We start from the raw sequence: 15,385 nt of genomic DNA, 5'->3' as shown, positions 1-15,385 counted from the left end.
TCTTTGTACTTCTATGCCTGAGAGAGAGCTTTGTTCCATGCCCTTTGCGATTATCATCATTTTCCCTGGTGACCTTGATTCCGTTCCAAACTCCGATCCTGTGCTGCCTGTCCCGATCTTCTGCCTGTCCCTGACCACACTTATATGCAGCATACACTGCTGCACACAGTGTTTTTTTGAGGTTGATATGCAGTGCTTTTGGTCTCTAACATGGTGTGTATTATGGCATTTCAGAAGAATTCAGTTTCGGACCCATCTTCCCAAATTGTATTTTTACAGGCTTGTGTTACATTTATTGAGCTTCAAACGTGCAAAAGCATGCTTTTTGTTTAGCAACAAAGTTCTGGCGAGCGTGCATTCAGGAGATGAAGGTTCAGCACTACTTTTATTTTTTTCCTTAAAACAATTGCCCCTGCTGATCCCAGTTCTTTCTATAGTTCTCCACAGGTCTTTGACTGTAGGATAGTGATGAGTGGACCCAAAATGTAACGTATGGGTCCATACCAACATGGCGAGTTCGGCACCCACGATTCGGAAGACCCAAGACTATCATGGCAATCGCAGGAGGACAAGGCTGAACCTGCCAGGAGCATAAAAGAAGAAAAAAAGTAAGGTAAGGTGTATGTATGTATGTATAGATGTATATATATGTACATGTATGTATAGATGCTTGTATATATGTAAATTCTGTATATGGTGTGTGTATATATATATTTGCTGTATGTATGCAGTGTGTCTATGCTGTATATACTGTTTGCATATTGTGTATGTGTATTTACTGTATGTATACTCAGTATGTGTATAGATATTCTGTATGTATATGCAGTATTGGTCAGTGGCGTAGAAGCCCTGAAATAATTGCAAATTCTACCTTTACACTACATGGTGGTACGCTGTATGCATTTTATACTGCATAGCAGCACGCTGTATGCATTTTATACTACATGGCGGCACGCTGTATGCATTGTGTACTACGTGGCGGCACGCTGTATGCATTGTGTACTACGTGGCGGCACGCTGTATGCATTGTGTACTACGTGGCGGCACGCTGTATATGCATTGTGTACTACGTGGCGGCACGCTGTATGCATTGTGTACTACGTGGCGGCACGCTGTATATGCATTGTGTACTACGTGGCGGCACGCTGTATGCATTGTGTACTACGTGGCGGCACGCTGTATGCATTGTGTACTACATGGCGGCACGCTGTATGCATTGTGTACTACGTGGCGGCACGCTGTATGCATTTTGTACTACGTGGCGGCACGCTGTATGCATTTTGCACTACGTGGCGGCACGCTATATGCATTTTGTACTACGTGGCGGCACACTGTATGCATTTTATACTACGTGGCGGCACGCTGTATGCATTTTACTATGTGGTGGCACGCTGTATGCATTTTATACTATGTGGTGGCACGCTGTATGCATTTTATACTATGTGGTGGCACGCTGTATGCATTTTATACTATGTGGTGGCACGCTGTATGCATTTTATACTATGTGGCGGCACGCTGTATGCATTTTATACTATGTGGCGGCACGCTGTATGCATTTTATTCTATATGGCGGCATTCTTTCTGCATTTTATACTACATGGCGATGCCGAGTCCCCCACAGATTGCAAAAACAAGGGGTCCGACAAACCCATCCTCAGATTAATGGAGCAGACGGCTGTGCATGACCGTTCTGCTCCATTAATCTCTATGGAGCTGACAGAGATCGAGGAGTGAAGCACTGAGACCCCTACTATTCAGCAACTAAGGCCCTATCCGGTGCTGATCAGCAACTAAGGCCCTTTAAGGTGCTATGTGGCATAACATACCGGAACAAGAGAAACCCTGTTGAAAACTAAACCCCTCAAGGAGTATAGTAACACTATTTTGGGGTGGCTATACAAGGATTACATTTTATTCACTTTTTTGTCAGGAATACAAAATCTATTCTGACACTGATTTTTTTTACTTTAAACTTTTGTTTTATACACCATATGGTGGTGGCGAACCTATGGCACGGGTGGCACTCAGAGCCCTTTCTATGGGCACCCAGACCTCCACCCCAGCACAGAGTTTGCCAGAGAGGAGTTAAAGCTATATTCTCCGATCCAAGACACCCCAGGACGTACCATGTTTAGTGTTATTTTAAAGCGACACATCCAAGACAACAGGAGGAGCGAGAAGGTTTGATCAGAGTTGGATTAACTTTGGAGCTCCTACTCTGGGTCCCCTGATTCTTCCTCTTCAGGGAACCCCGGATGGGAAGATACAATCCAAATTTCTCCATCTTCTTGTTGGGTTGTTACAGAAGTGGCGATATATAATATGTAATGTTTGTGCGGTGATTTTCACTTTTTTTTTTATTTGTAAGAGTCATTTATAGGGCATTTATTTGTAAATATTTTTTCATAATATCTGGTAATGTGATTGTAATACTGATGTATAGCAGCGTATTACAGCAGTCAGACTATGCAGATACATAGGCTGACACACACAATGACAGATCCCATCTCCAACATTGTGCAAAATACAGCTCTGGGGTCCTTGTCTGGACCCTGTGGGCTGTCGTAGAGACAATAGTCACCTCCCCCCCCCCCCCCGGCTGAAACCCCCGAACAGCTGTTACATGGGAGTCCCAGCTGTCACCTACAGCCAAGCTCCAGCAGTGCTCCTGGCATTGACAGTTGTGATATAAGGGCGTAAATGGAATCGCCCCCCCCCCCCCCCCCTGTACAAAGTTGTTAAGGGGTAAAATTATCTACATTTATATTGTAAACATCTCTGTAACAGAGAAAATCTACAGCAGCAGAGCACAGAATTATGTAACTACAGTGCTTCACATGCTTATATGTACTCAAACAGGAAGGAGCATAGTGGTTGACAGCTTCACTCTGTAAAATTGCCATCTGTGCAGCAATATGAAAGCTTTACAACGCAAAAATGCTGGATAGATCTGTATTTACACGTACGTACATAGGCAAAGCTTGAACCTTTGCAGAATAGATCTACTCAACCTTAACCCCAAGGGTCATTGAAACCCAATTGTTAAACATTTCCCGACAGGCGCCATAATAGTACGGCATGGTGGGAAGGTACTTGCTGACACACGCCATACTATTATGGTGCCAGCTGGCAAGCAGAGATTAGAGTTGGGCATTTTGTATTTTTTCCAATAAGAATGTGTTAATTTTTTTGAATACATTAATTTATCCATAAAAAAGACAATTGCAAAATTGAACCTCCATTTTTTTTTAACCCGTGAAACCCTTAAAGAGTTTAACGTCACAAAAATTGTTTTACATATGTTGAGTTGTGCAGTTTGTAGAATGGGATAATTTATGGATTTTACTATTATTTAGGCCTTTCAAAGTGACTTTAAACCCGAGCTGGGCTGTCAAAAGTATGATTTTGCGTTTTGAATAAAAATGTGAAAAATCGCACCTAAAATGTGAAAAATTGCACCTAAAGCTTCATAACATCCTACAAAAATGAGAGGGTTCATAAAAAAACATTCCAACATAAAGCAACTTGCTAGATTAGAAACTGGCAATAAAGAAACATCACACCCATCATCACAATCTGAATAACTGTAGTATACAAAATTCATTGTCATCTTGACTTTGGACATCTATGCTGCCACTTGCATGTCACTATCTTTCACACCTTCACAGTAGTGTATCCATGATAAAAAAAATACATATTTCTAACTTTGCAGTTCTTGGTCATACATTTTTAAATAAATGAACACTGATTAATTCATTTGTAAAATGTGAATAAAGTAATATACCATATCAATGCAAAATGCCTCCACTTACTCCTGTACAATATTTGACATCATCCATAGAAATATGGGTAGAAAGAACAAAATTGATGAACCAGCAGGAACAGCCCAGCCCCAGAAAGATAATTTGCATAAAATATAACTGCATTTGCTCTAAAATGACCGACCATTGAGAAGAAGGAACCACGTGGCTTGACAGCTTATATAGTGCAAGACACAATGCTAGTTTTACTTGTAGAGTAGTTTCAGAGATTAAAAGGGAACCACCCTCTACATATCTCAACCGCAACAGTACCTTGTAGTGGAGTTTAACAGCGCTCCATTGTTGCCTTTATTTCTATTATTGCTGTCACCATTCCTGTAAATATAAAACTTTTATTCATCCTCAGGCTCCAGGCTTGGGCTGACCCACCGGTGTGTCAGTGAAAACACCAGTGGGCCACTACACCTGCTGGCTCCGCCCCCTTGCTGTGCCGACTCCGACACTTTTTTCAGTCTGCACTTTAACTCTGTGCCAGATAGAGTGGAAACAAGTGATGATGTGGAGAGCTATGAGCAATGCAGCATGTTGATGTCATCATCGGATGCCGACCTGTTGTACACAGCAGCAGAGAAGAACAGAAGCATGCTGGGGAACATGGAAAGGTGAGGTATGGGGTGTTTGTTTTTTTTTTACTATGCTTCAAAGAGGAGAGGGGGCCACACAGAGGGGGGCAGCAAGATTGGGGGGGCACAATGAGAGGTGGTGTTGAGAGTTGGTGAGAAAAAGATGGGGAGATCCTTTTATATATACTCCTAGAGCAAAGGAGAGGGGAAGACACTACACTTCCCATACTGGGAAAGGAGGCGGAGGGCCACTGAAGTGTCATCTAGAATGCTGAAGGGGTGGGCAATGGTACAAAAACATGTGACTAATCAAAAACGGAGAGAAACATTCTTCAAATTTACTCAGCAACCAATGCTTTCAATATACTGGCCTCTGAATCCTGCCCGGATAGAATTACTGCATGCCTCAAATGTCAGACGCCGCTAGTTGACTTATTTCACTCAATATGGGCGTGCCCCATAGTACAATCTTTTTGGAAAACCTTCCAAAAATGTATTTTGGACCACTAGAAAGCAAATGATAACACTACAGCCACTAGCTTTCCTCTTACACTGAATAACACCACAGGGAGAGGAAGAGGAGGAGGTAGAAGTTACAATAACACCAGTCCTATATACACTCACCGGCCACTTTATTAGGTACACCATGCTAGTCACGGGTTGGATCCCCTTTTGCCTTCAGAACAGCCTCAATTCTTCATGGCATAGATTCAACAAGGTGCTGGAAGCATTCCTCAGAGATTTTGGTCCATATTGACATAATGGCATCACACAGTTGCCGCAGATTTGTCGGCTGCACATCCATGATGCGAATCTCCCGTTCCACCACATCCCAAAGATGCTCTATTGGATTGAGATCTGGTGACTGTGGAGGCCATTTGAGTACAGTGAACTCATTGTCATGTTCAAGAAACCAGTCTGAGATGATTCCAGCTTTATGACATGGCGCATTATCCTGCTGAAAGTAGCCATCAGATGTTGGCTACTTGTGGTCATAAAGGGATGGACATGGTCAGCAACAATACTCAGGTAGGCTGTGGCATTGCAACGATGCTCAATTGGTACCAAGGGGCCCAAAGAGTGCCAAGAAAATATTCCCCACACCTGAACCGTTGATAAAAGGCAGGATGGATCCATGCTTTGTTGACACCAAATTCTGTCCCTACCATCCGAATGTTGCAGCAGAAATCGAGACTCATCAGACCAGGCAACGTTTTTCCAATCTTCTACTGTCCAATTTCGATGAGCTTGTGCAAATTGTAGCCTCAGTTTCCTGTTCTTAGCTGAAAGGAGTGGCACCCGGTGTGGTCTTCTGCTGCTGTAGCCCATCTGCCTCAAAGTTCGACGTACTGTGCGTTCAGAGATGCTCTTCTGCCTACCTTGGTTGTAACGGGTGGCGATTTGAGTCAATGTTGCCTTTCTATCAGCTCGAACCAGTCTGCCCATTCTCCTCTGACCTCTGGCATCAACAAGGCATTTCCGCCCACAGAACTGCCGCTCACTGGATGTTTTTTCTTTTTCGGACCATTCTCTGTAAACCCTAGAGATGGTTGTGCGTGAAAATCCCAGTAGATCAGCAGTTTCTGAAATACTCAGACCAGCCCTTCTGGCACCAACAACCATGCCACGTTCAAAGGCACTCAAATCACCTTTTTTCCCCATACTGATGCTCGGTTTGAACTGCAGGAGATTGTCTTGACCATGTCTACATGCCTAAATGCACTGAGTTGCCGCCATGTGATTGGCTGATTAGAAATTAAGTGTTAACGAGCAGTTGGACAGGTGTACCTAATAAAGTAGCCGGTGAGTGTATACTCATGTTGATAGCTAAACAATGTCTGTTGAACCACTGGTTGGAGTCATCAATCGCATCAACAGAGGAGATAATTGCTCAAACTAAAATGTACTTGAATACAGTTAGGATGGAGACAGAAAGGAAAAGGGAGAAACGGGTAAAGCAGTTTTTCCGTAAATGGCACAAATTTGTTGTAAACCACCTTTCATCCAGTGAAATGCATGAATTCATGAGAAAACTAAAAACTCTGCATGTTGTATGACTGAAGACCTGCGGGCACATGAGCAAGGCTTAAAGTCTGAGATATTTGAGGTGAGGGACTTTTGGACTGAGTTTAAGCAATTTTGTTTGTTAAATATGTTAAATTGTTTTTGTTTACTTAAAAGCTAATGACTTAAGACCCAATGGGGTGAAAAGCGCCTTGATTCTCATGTAAGTGGGAGGAAAAATGGAGAAGGGGAAGGGGGCAAGATATATACATGCCACACTGAACAAAGTTAACAATGCATTTATTGCTTCAACTTCATACTTATGTGACATATGATTGGTATACATTGTATTCACTTGCCTGCTTTCCCAATAAAAAAAATTAAAAAAAGGGTGGGAGCCTCACAATGAGATGGGGAGATACAAGGGCATAACATTAAAAGGAGAGAGGTGAGTAAGGCCATAAATGAGAGGGGTGAGAGGGGGTACAGAAGATCAGGGGGGCCCACAATGAGAGCGGGAGATACCAGGGGCAATATTATGAGGATGGAGGTGAGAGGAGCCATAAATGAGAGGAGTAAAAGGGGGGACAGAAGATCAGGGGGGCCCAAATGAAAGGGGGAGATACCAGGGGGTGCACAATAAGATGAAGGGGCTACAAAAGGAGAGGGAGATGAAAGGGGACCCATAATAAGCGTAGGAGATGCAAGTGGGCAACATTAAGAGGAGGGAGATGAGAAAAACACAAATGAGAGTGGGAAGAGAAGATGAGGAAGGCAACAAAATAGGGGGAGATTAGAGTGGGTAAGAAAAAGAGGGGGAGATGAGGGGGATACCAGGGGACCAACAATGAGGTACAAACTGAGGCAGGGATACAATGGGAAGGAGATGAGAGGAAGCAAAGAAGATGAGGGGGCCCACATTGAGAGCAGGTAAAAAAAAAGAGGGGGAAATACCAGGGGGCTCACAATAAGAGGGGAGATGAGGGGCTACAAAATGAGGGGGGATAAAAGGGGATCCACAATAAGATAAATATATACAAGGGGGGCCATAATTAGAGGGGAAGAAGAGAAGGGCCATAATAAGAGGAAGAAATGAGAGAGGACCCTCAATTTTTCAGTGTGGCCTAAAATGTACCATATATACTTGAGTATAAGCCATATGCCTAATTTTAACACAAAAACTGGGAAAGCCTATTGACTCAAGTATAAGCTTAGTACATAGCCTGCCAGCTCATTCCCCCAGTTAGAGCCAGCCCTTTGCCCCCAGTATATGTCCAGCAGCCCTTGCACCCCAGTATGTAGCCAGCAGCCCCTGCCCCCCAAGTATGAAGCCAGAAGCCCCTGCCCCCCAAGTATGAAGCCAGCAGCCCCTGCCCCCCAGTATGTAGCCAGCAGCCCCTGCCCCCCCAGTATGTAGCCAGCAGCCCCTGCCCCCCCAGTATGTAGCCAGCAGCCCCTGCCCCCCCAGTATGTAGCCAGCAGCCCCTGCCCCCCCAGTATGTAGCCAGCAGCCCCTGCCCCCCCAGTATGTAGCCAGCAGCCCCTGCCCCCCCAGTATGTAGCCAGCAGCCCCTACCCCCACAAGTATGTAGCCAGCAGCTCCCCCCCCCAGTATGAAGTCAGCAGCCTCTGCGCCCCCCCCCCCCTCCAGTATGAAGCCCCTGCCCCCTAGTATATAGCCTGTAGCCTCTCCCAGCCTATAAGAAAAAAAACAAAATGTGTACTCGCCTTACGCTTCCCCGGCTTCCTTTTCATAGACGCTCCGGCTATGGGTCCCCCGTGCAGTACAATCGCACGCACCACAACGCTAGAATGCCAGCAGCTGACGTCCAGGGGACCTAAAGCATTGATGGAAAGAAGAGGACCTGCCGGGGAAGGGGGGCGTCAGAAGGCTTGTACACATTTTGTTTTTTTACAAAACTTGAGTATAAGCAAAGTTAGGTTTTACAGCACGTTGTTTACTCAGCTTATACTCAAGCAAATATGATACATTTAATATTCCCATGCAGCAGTAGGTGGGTCCCCAAAACCAATTTCACTGGTGGGCCCTTGGTCCCCCAGTCTGACCCTGTGACCCTCCTCTCGGCTACTCTCACTCCTAAGCTCGCCCCCTATCCACCACCGTCCTCATCCACTACATCCTGTTCATGCTCTGCTTGAGTACATAGCAGGAACGAGGAAGAGCTAGTTGGTCCGATGCTCATCAACATTATTGACACCGGAGAATGGTCCGGCGTCAAAGTTCTTCTTTGTAGCCCTCAAGCAATACATGTGCAATGTGGCCGAGGATCAGGATGGGGGCACACTGAATATGTGTGAAAACTCGGCAGAAAATGATGATGATGTCGGGACACTGGCTTTGGCAGATTCACAGGCTACAGTGAGCAGAACTTGTCTCACCCAACCCCCTGCTTTCTCCCTTCTCCCTATGCCTGTATAATCTGGCAGCAGCAGGAAGTGCAGGGGGAGACATGCTCTGCTCACAGTAACAACCTGTGAAGCTACACAAAGGAGCTACTGGAAACACACCCACTAACCCTTCGGACTCATTAACAACTCAAGTTGATTTTAGAATGAGGTCATGGATAACATCCAGAGAGTTGTGGTCAATGATTCCTACTCGGAATGGTCAGGAATTAATAGCACTGTGTCTATTTTTACAGATGACACCAAACTGTGTAGTGTAATACAGTCTATGGAGGATGTTCATAGGCTGCAGGGTGACTTGGACAAACTGAATGTTTGGTCATCCACTTGGCAAATGAGGTTTAATGTGGATAAATGTAAGGTTATGCACCTGGGGGCCAATAATCCAAAGGCAAAATATGTCCTTGGGGGAGTAAATCTGGGAGAGTCCCTTGTTGAGAAGGACCTGGGGGTACTAGTAGATCATAAATTGAATAACAGCATGCAATGTCAATCAGCTGCCTCGAAAGCTAGTAGGATCTTGTCATGTATCAAAAGTGGTATGGACTCTCGTGATAGGGATGTAATATTACCACTATACAAGGCACTGGTTCGGCCACACTTGGAATATGCTGCCCAGTTCTGGGCACCGGTCCATAAAAAGGATGCCCTGGAGCTGGAGAGGGTTCAACGTAGAGCCACAAAAATGATATGGGGTATGGAGGGTCTTAGTTATGAGGAAAGATTAAAACAACTAGATTTATTTAGTCTGGAAAAGAGACGACTACGAGGGGACATGATTAATTTATATAAATATATGAATGGTCCATACAAAAATATGGTGGTAAATTGTTTCAGATTAAATCAAATCAAAAGACGAGGGGGCACTGTCTCCGTTTGGAGAAATCAAGGTTTAATCACCGGAGGCGACAGGGCTTTTTTACTATGAGAACTGGCACTCTGTGGAATGGCCTGCCTCAGGCACTGGTCACGGCGGGGACAGCGGAGAGCTTCGGGAGGGGTCTGGATGCCTTTTTGCACCTAAATAACATTGATTGTTATGTTGTATAGAATTGTTTCCCCTGGGTCCCTTCCTTGGTTGAACTTGATGGACAGGTGTCTTTTTTCAACCGTATTAACTATGAAACTATGAGTAACTGTCCCTGGTTTATCATGATGGACTATTTGTGTATTTCAATGGAAACGTGCGCATCCTAATCCTTAAGCTATAAAATCAAGTGATCTGAATGCAATCTTCTGCATCTATGATAAGTCACACATTTCTAAATAACGTTGTATGCAAGTAGTTCCCCTTAAACCGTTCACTGTATATACTGGCAGCCAACATCTTGTCTAGGGCACATCCAGGGTACAACCTGACAGCCGTATAATTACACGCAAACAGAGAAATGCAGCACTAACCCTAGATCGTTTCTATCAGCTCTGACTGTGCGCGTCTTTCGCTTTACGCGAGACGTTTACATCCCTGTTACACTGGGTGAACCAGGGGAGTTTGCAGGTTGTAAACATTCATAAAACAATGGGGAAGAAGAACTTTCCAAAGAATCCTTGGAACTCGCTGAAATGCTGCTGTCGCCGTGACCTTGCTTATCCAGTTTCTCTAGTAACTGACTGCAGCTCTGCAGAACATGTGACTCTACTGTTTGATCAGCTCCTCCGTATCAGTTTTGATGTTCACTGGCACAGAAGCTACTAGAAGTCTGTCAGGATGCATCTTTCAAAGCCTGGAGCCTTCTAAGTTGCCAGAATTTTCTGGCAGCAAGTCATAGAGAGGAGAAACAAGGAAGAGAGAATAAAATGTGAAAGATAAGACTTCTAATACTTTGTATGTTCATCACAGATTCGGAATATTTAAAAGAAGATAAAAAATGGTATATTAACTATTTCCATAGTACAAGCTTAAAAGGGATGTCTAGAATTTCTCGGTTGTGTTGGTTTAGCTTACAACCAGGAAACTGTGCCAAAATGTTAGCACAGTGTAATTTTTGCGCACTGCATTGTGCCCAAAAAGCCACACAGTTTTATGTTGTACCATTTGTTAAAATATGTAAAACTGTACAACCCCTAGATACAGTAAATATATACAGATGTGTATGAGGGCTTCTATATACCAAAAACCAGGTACCAAATTAATATACATTTTGTTGTCATTTTGTTGTGTTTTAATACTTTTAAATTGTACATCTTTTGAGAAAAAACAAACCTTGTCACATCGTCATCTTCAGTGTCCAGTAACTTTTTCATACCACAGTGTACAGAGCTGTGTAAAAGGCAAGTCTTTGTTTCATAGCTAATATATATATATTAGCTCTCCGGTCCCCATACTAAGCACCGTGACCACAGTGTGCCCAAGACCGTACTAGCCAAATACTCCATTATTCTGGGCCCTGGCTGCCTCCAGGCCCACAAGAAAAGGCTAGGCCCCAGAGGGGGATGTTGCATATATATATATATATATATATATATATATATATATATGCAGGTCTCCAGCAGGTGGTGTGTGCAAGAAATATGGAGGAAGAGGCTGATGTAGTGGTTTCTCCCTGGGACAACCCCTGAGTGTCTGTAGGATTAGTCCCTGGGTAATGGATGGGGAAACCTGTGGTGGTAACAGCCGTATCCAGGGATCAGATAGAGGAAACGTTGTGCAAATCAACTTACAGTTCTTTATTGAACTGCAGGCAATGGCCAGAAATGGTCAACAGCAGATTCTTGGATGCTGGAGTGGTCATGGAGAGTTGGTCTGCAGGAAAGGTGCACACAGTCTGATAGTAGATGCAGGCTGGGCTGGTTTAGGTGGAACTGTGTCCAAGTGGTGGTAGCTGCAGTTCTGGGCTTGAGTCTCCAGGCTCGCCCTAGGTGCTAGGCAATAGACCTGAGGCACTAGAAGTTCCTGAGATTGATATCTGTGGCATCAGTGGCATGTGCTGCTCACTCTCTCTCTGATTGACTCCAAGATGGAGTCTCTCACCCCGACTGAGCCATGTGCTCTCACCAAGCAGGGGGTTTTTATACTTCCACTGGTTAGGTGTATGCACTTCTCCAATCACACTCCAACTTTCATAACAGACAAATCATTGGCTAATTACATACACTAGTTAACTGTTGCCTTGCCAGGCAGTATCTTCAAGCTGCAATTACTGTTTCCCATGTTACAGATTCTGACATGGAAAGGGACACTTTCACATCACCTACCTAACCCTTTGCACCTGCAGGGGTGTTGCATATAACCTTTTGATCGCAAATTTTATGTGTGTTGAAATAGTTCCATTATTACTTGCTACCGCTATAGACATGCAGCTGTCATAGGAAACAATTGGTCCCTACAATGACTTCAACGGGGGTGGAGAGGCAACAAATTCAAAAATGTTGACACCCATGCACCTCAATTAAGTGTTCTATTGCACCAAAATCTGCTGTTAGCAGGGTTAAAAATGGAAGGCTCCTTTTTTATATTTAGTATAAAGAATTTGTAAGCTAAGCATGAGCATAGACTACTGTACTTCAAATAAACTCAAACCAACCTTTCTGAAACTACCTGGATAATTCCAAAGTTATTTAAGATAATGTACTGTCACCAGAGTGGGACATATTAATAAAGGACTATGTGATAATGAGTTTGAAATCTCATTTGGTTATAGAAAATTCAAGATCTCTATATATCAGAATGGCAAATAATAAAACTTGATCCCTTCACTTAAAAAAAAAACAGGATTTGGGGTACTGCAGTTATAGACTTAGCAGGATGTTCCCAGAATACTGTAAAATTGCAACTGCAGAACAATGGTCCCTGATGGTATAATATGTATGCTAGAATAATATCCAATATTAGCCTATTGGTAAATAAACAATGCCTTTTAATGAGGAGACCAAATTGAAATTATATTTAGAATTGGTCAAAAAGCAGAATGTTAGTCTAGAGTTAGTAGACATAGCCATGATCACCCATGCCAAAATATCGGAGATACTTGAGAATGTACCACTTGTAACTGAAGGTAAAAGATGATGAAACTAGAACTTCTCCTTCTCATGTACTCCAAGACAAGAGTGGGTTTCAAAACCAGACAGGTCTTTCAGATGACGTTGCCATACACAGATCTATTACCTGTAATAGGGATGTCATTAAGATGCTGTTTCGACACCACAATTATTTATTTCAAACAGCAATTGACACCGTTAATTTTTCTCAATATTGTTTAGAATCCAGTCAAATATCTATGTGTGAAAAAAGTATCCTAAAATTGGTTGAAAGTCCAGGCAGAAAACAGAAAATGATTGACATGTAAATATGGTGTAGGGGTGGCATCACTCCTTACACAGGACTGATGAGGAAGAATCTTGTCAGAAAGAACATCTGTGGCTTCTTACATTGGGATTATGATAAAGTTGAGTCCAGTCCTGAAGATTTGCGATGAGCCAGGTGACATCAACTCTATGCCTGGAGTAGGGGCAGGACGCAGAGGAGTAAGTAAATTAAAACCTGGCAGAGCCCAGAGGGGCTCCAATAAAGCAGCATGGTGGCTTAGTGGTTAGTATTAAAGCCTTGCAGCCATGGGATCATGGATTCAATTCCCACCCAGGTCAACATCTGCAAAAGAGTTTGTATGTTCTCTCCACGTGTGCGTGGGTTTCCTCCGGGTCCTCCGGTTTCCTCCCACACTCCAAAAACATACTGGAAGGTTGATTACATTGTGAGCCCCACAGGGACAGGGGCCAATTTGGCAAACTCCATGCAGCAGTGCGTAATCTGTGTGCGCTTTATAAATATAGAATTATTATTATAATAAAGTCCCTAAAGCTCATTTGAATATTTTAAAGGAAATCTATCACCAGGATGAAGGATTGTAAACCAAGCACACTTATATGCTAGTGTATGCCCCCTCTGGCAGGATCTGCTCTTCTTTTAGCTGGTTATACCCTCATTTTCAGAAAGAAAAAAAAAATCTTAAATTATGCAAATGCTCTGGGCTCCATAGCTGTCAATTGAGTCTGGAGGCTTTCAGGTTCATTTGAATAATCTTCAAAGCCATTCTTTTTGTAAAATCGAGGGCATGAGGTACTAAAAGAAGAGTGGATCCTGTCAGAGGGGGCACACACCTGCATGTAAGTGTGCTTGGTTTACAATCCCTAATCCTGGTGGTAGGTTTCCTTTAAAAAGCTATTTTTTTTACCAAATTGCAGGGATCAATGAGATAAAAAAAGACAGTATCGGACTGCAGGAGATGAGTGGATTCTGATGGTGATTTTAAAACTAGAATGATTTGTCAATTTTCCATCCACTTTTATATAGAGAAATCTAATACAAGTAGATATCATTTGAATAAACACAAATTACATCAGTTATTTAAACCAATCACATTGTGTCAGCCCCTTCATCCTCACAGACTGTAAGCCATCGGTAAGCTGCCCGGTCACTAGAGCCTTTTCTGGACGAGTCATTAAGGGGTTAAAAAGCTGGACTTACTATTTGACAGTTTTCATCAGTCTGTCTCATTTGAGTTAGGGGTGGATTAAGACTGCCCATGCGCACTGAGCTGTAAGAATATTATAACCCTGCAAGTCTGGAATTCACCTCCTTCAGATGGTTTTCAGAATCAAGCTTTTTGAGAAATGGGGAATGGGTCCTTCGGCCTGCTTTCAAACTGTGGTTTATGAGCTTTGGAGGACCTTCAAAGGCCCTGAAATTACTCTTGTGTACATGTAGAGCAGGAACATATAAACAAAGATTTCATGGGTGAAGGCCCTTCTCAGCCGTGGGCCCCCTAGAAAGCTTGGGCCTGCGCTACCGCCCAAACGGCTTATATTACAATCCACAAAATAGTCCACAGAAGCAACGCTCCAGTAAAAAAGTGATTCCCAAATGTATAACAGGCAACATTTCACCTTCTCCAGCATTAACATGCCTTCATGGACGAGGTGAAACGTTGCCTGTTATACATTGGGAATAAAAAGAAATCACTTTTTTAGTGGAGTGCTTCTCCTGTGGACTATTTTGTGGTTACTGAACATAGTGTGGTCAACCGTTTGTAAAGCTTACACCTTCAGCGCTACATGTGATGCTCCTACCCTCAAAGTTATATTCTACAGTATAGTATAATCCACTTCTGCTCATTTCTTAATAGTGCCAGATACTGAAGCAGTTCCAAATCACTTAATCTACTTAGTGTATTTATCTGATATGGCATGTGTAACAAAAGAGTTTGAAAGAGGGAAAAAATGCTATAATACCAATACATGCAGTTATCCTCTACAGCTCCCTCTAGTGGGAGTGGCTGGTATCCAACATGTTTGAAATTTATATCCATGCAGGTGAACACTGTTTCATAGAACAAAAAACAACAAATATGTTATGAAATAAATCTTAAAAGGGTTGGCCCAAAAAATATATTGTCAGTCAGTCAGTCATGTATGAGCCAGAAGGCTCAAGTACAGCTGCGGTTCCATAAGTCATTTAGCAACAGTACGGACGCCTGACAGATAAAAGCTACTTCCAGCTTATCAGGAGGCTGCATAAAAATTTATCTCTTCTTTGGGATCATCAATGGTGCTAGGACCCGCACAGTGTTCACT

At 43.2% G+C, this 15,385-nt stretch overlaps 1 long non-coding RNA gene across 1 annotated transcript in view; it reads right to left on the bottom strand.

Annotated features, from left to right (window-relative positions):
- Positions 1–265: 265 nt before the first annotated feature.
- The window catches only part of LOC140126459 (uncharacterized), a 41,257-nt gene continuing 26,137 nt past the window's right edge, over positions 266–15,385 (bottom strand). The window contains exon 2 of the long non-coding RNA XR_011854838.1: positions 266–580. This is a non-coding gene — a long non-coding RNA (uncharacterized lncRNA). The remainder of the gene's footprint in view (positions 581–15,385) is intronic.

This window comes from Engystomops pustulosus, chromosome 4, assembly GCF_040894005.1.
Source record: "Engystomops pustulosus chromosome 4, aEngPut4.maternal, whole genome shotgun sequence".
Classification (NCBI taxonomy): domain Eukaryota; kingdom Metazoa; phylum Chordata; class Amphibia; order Anura; family Leptodactylidae; genus Engystomops; species Engystomops pustulosus.
Note: the sequence above shows the minus strand (reverse complement) of the source record. Positions and strands in the feature narration are given on the sequence as shown.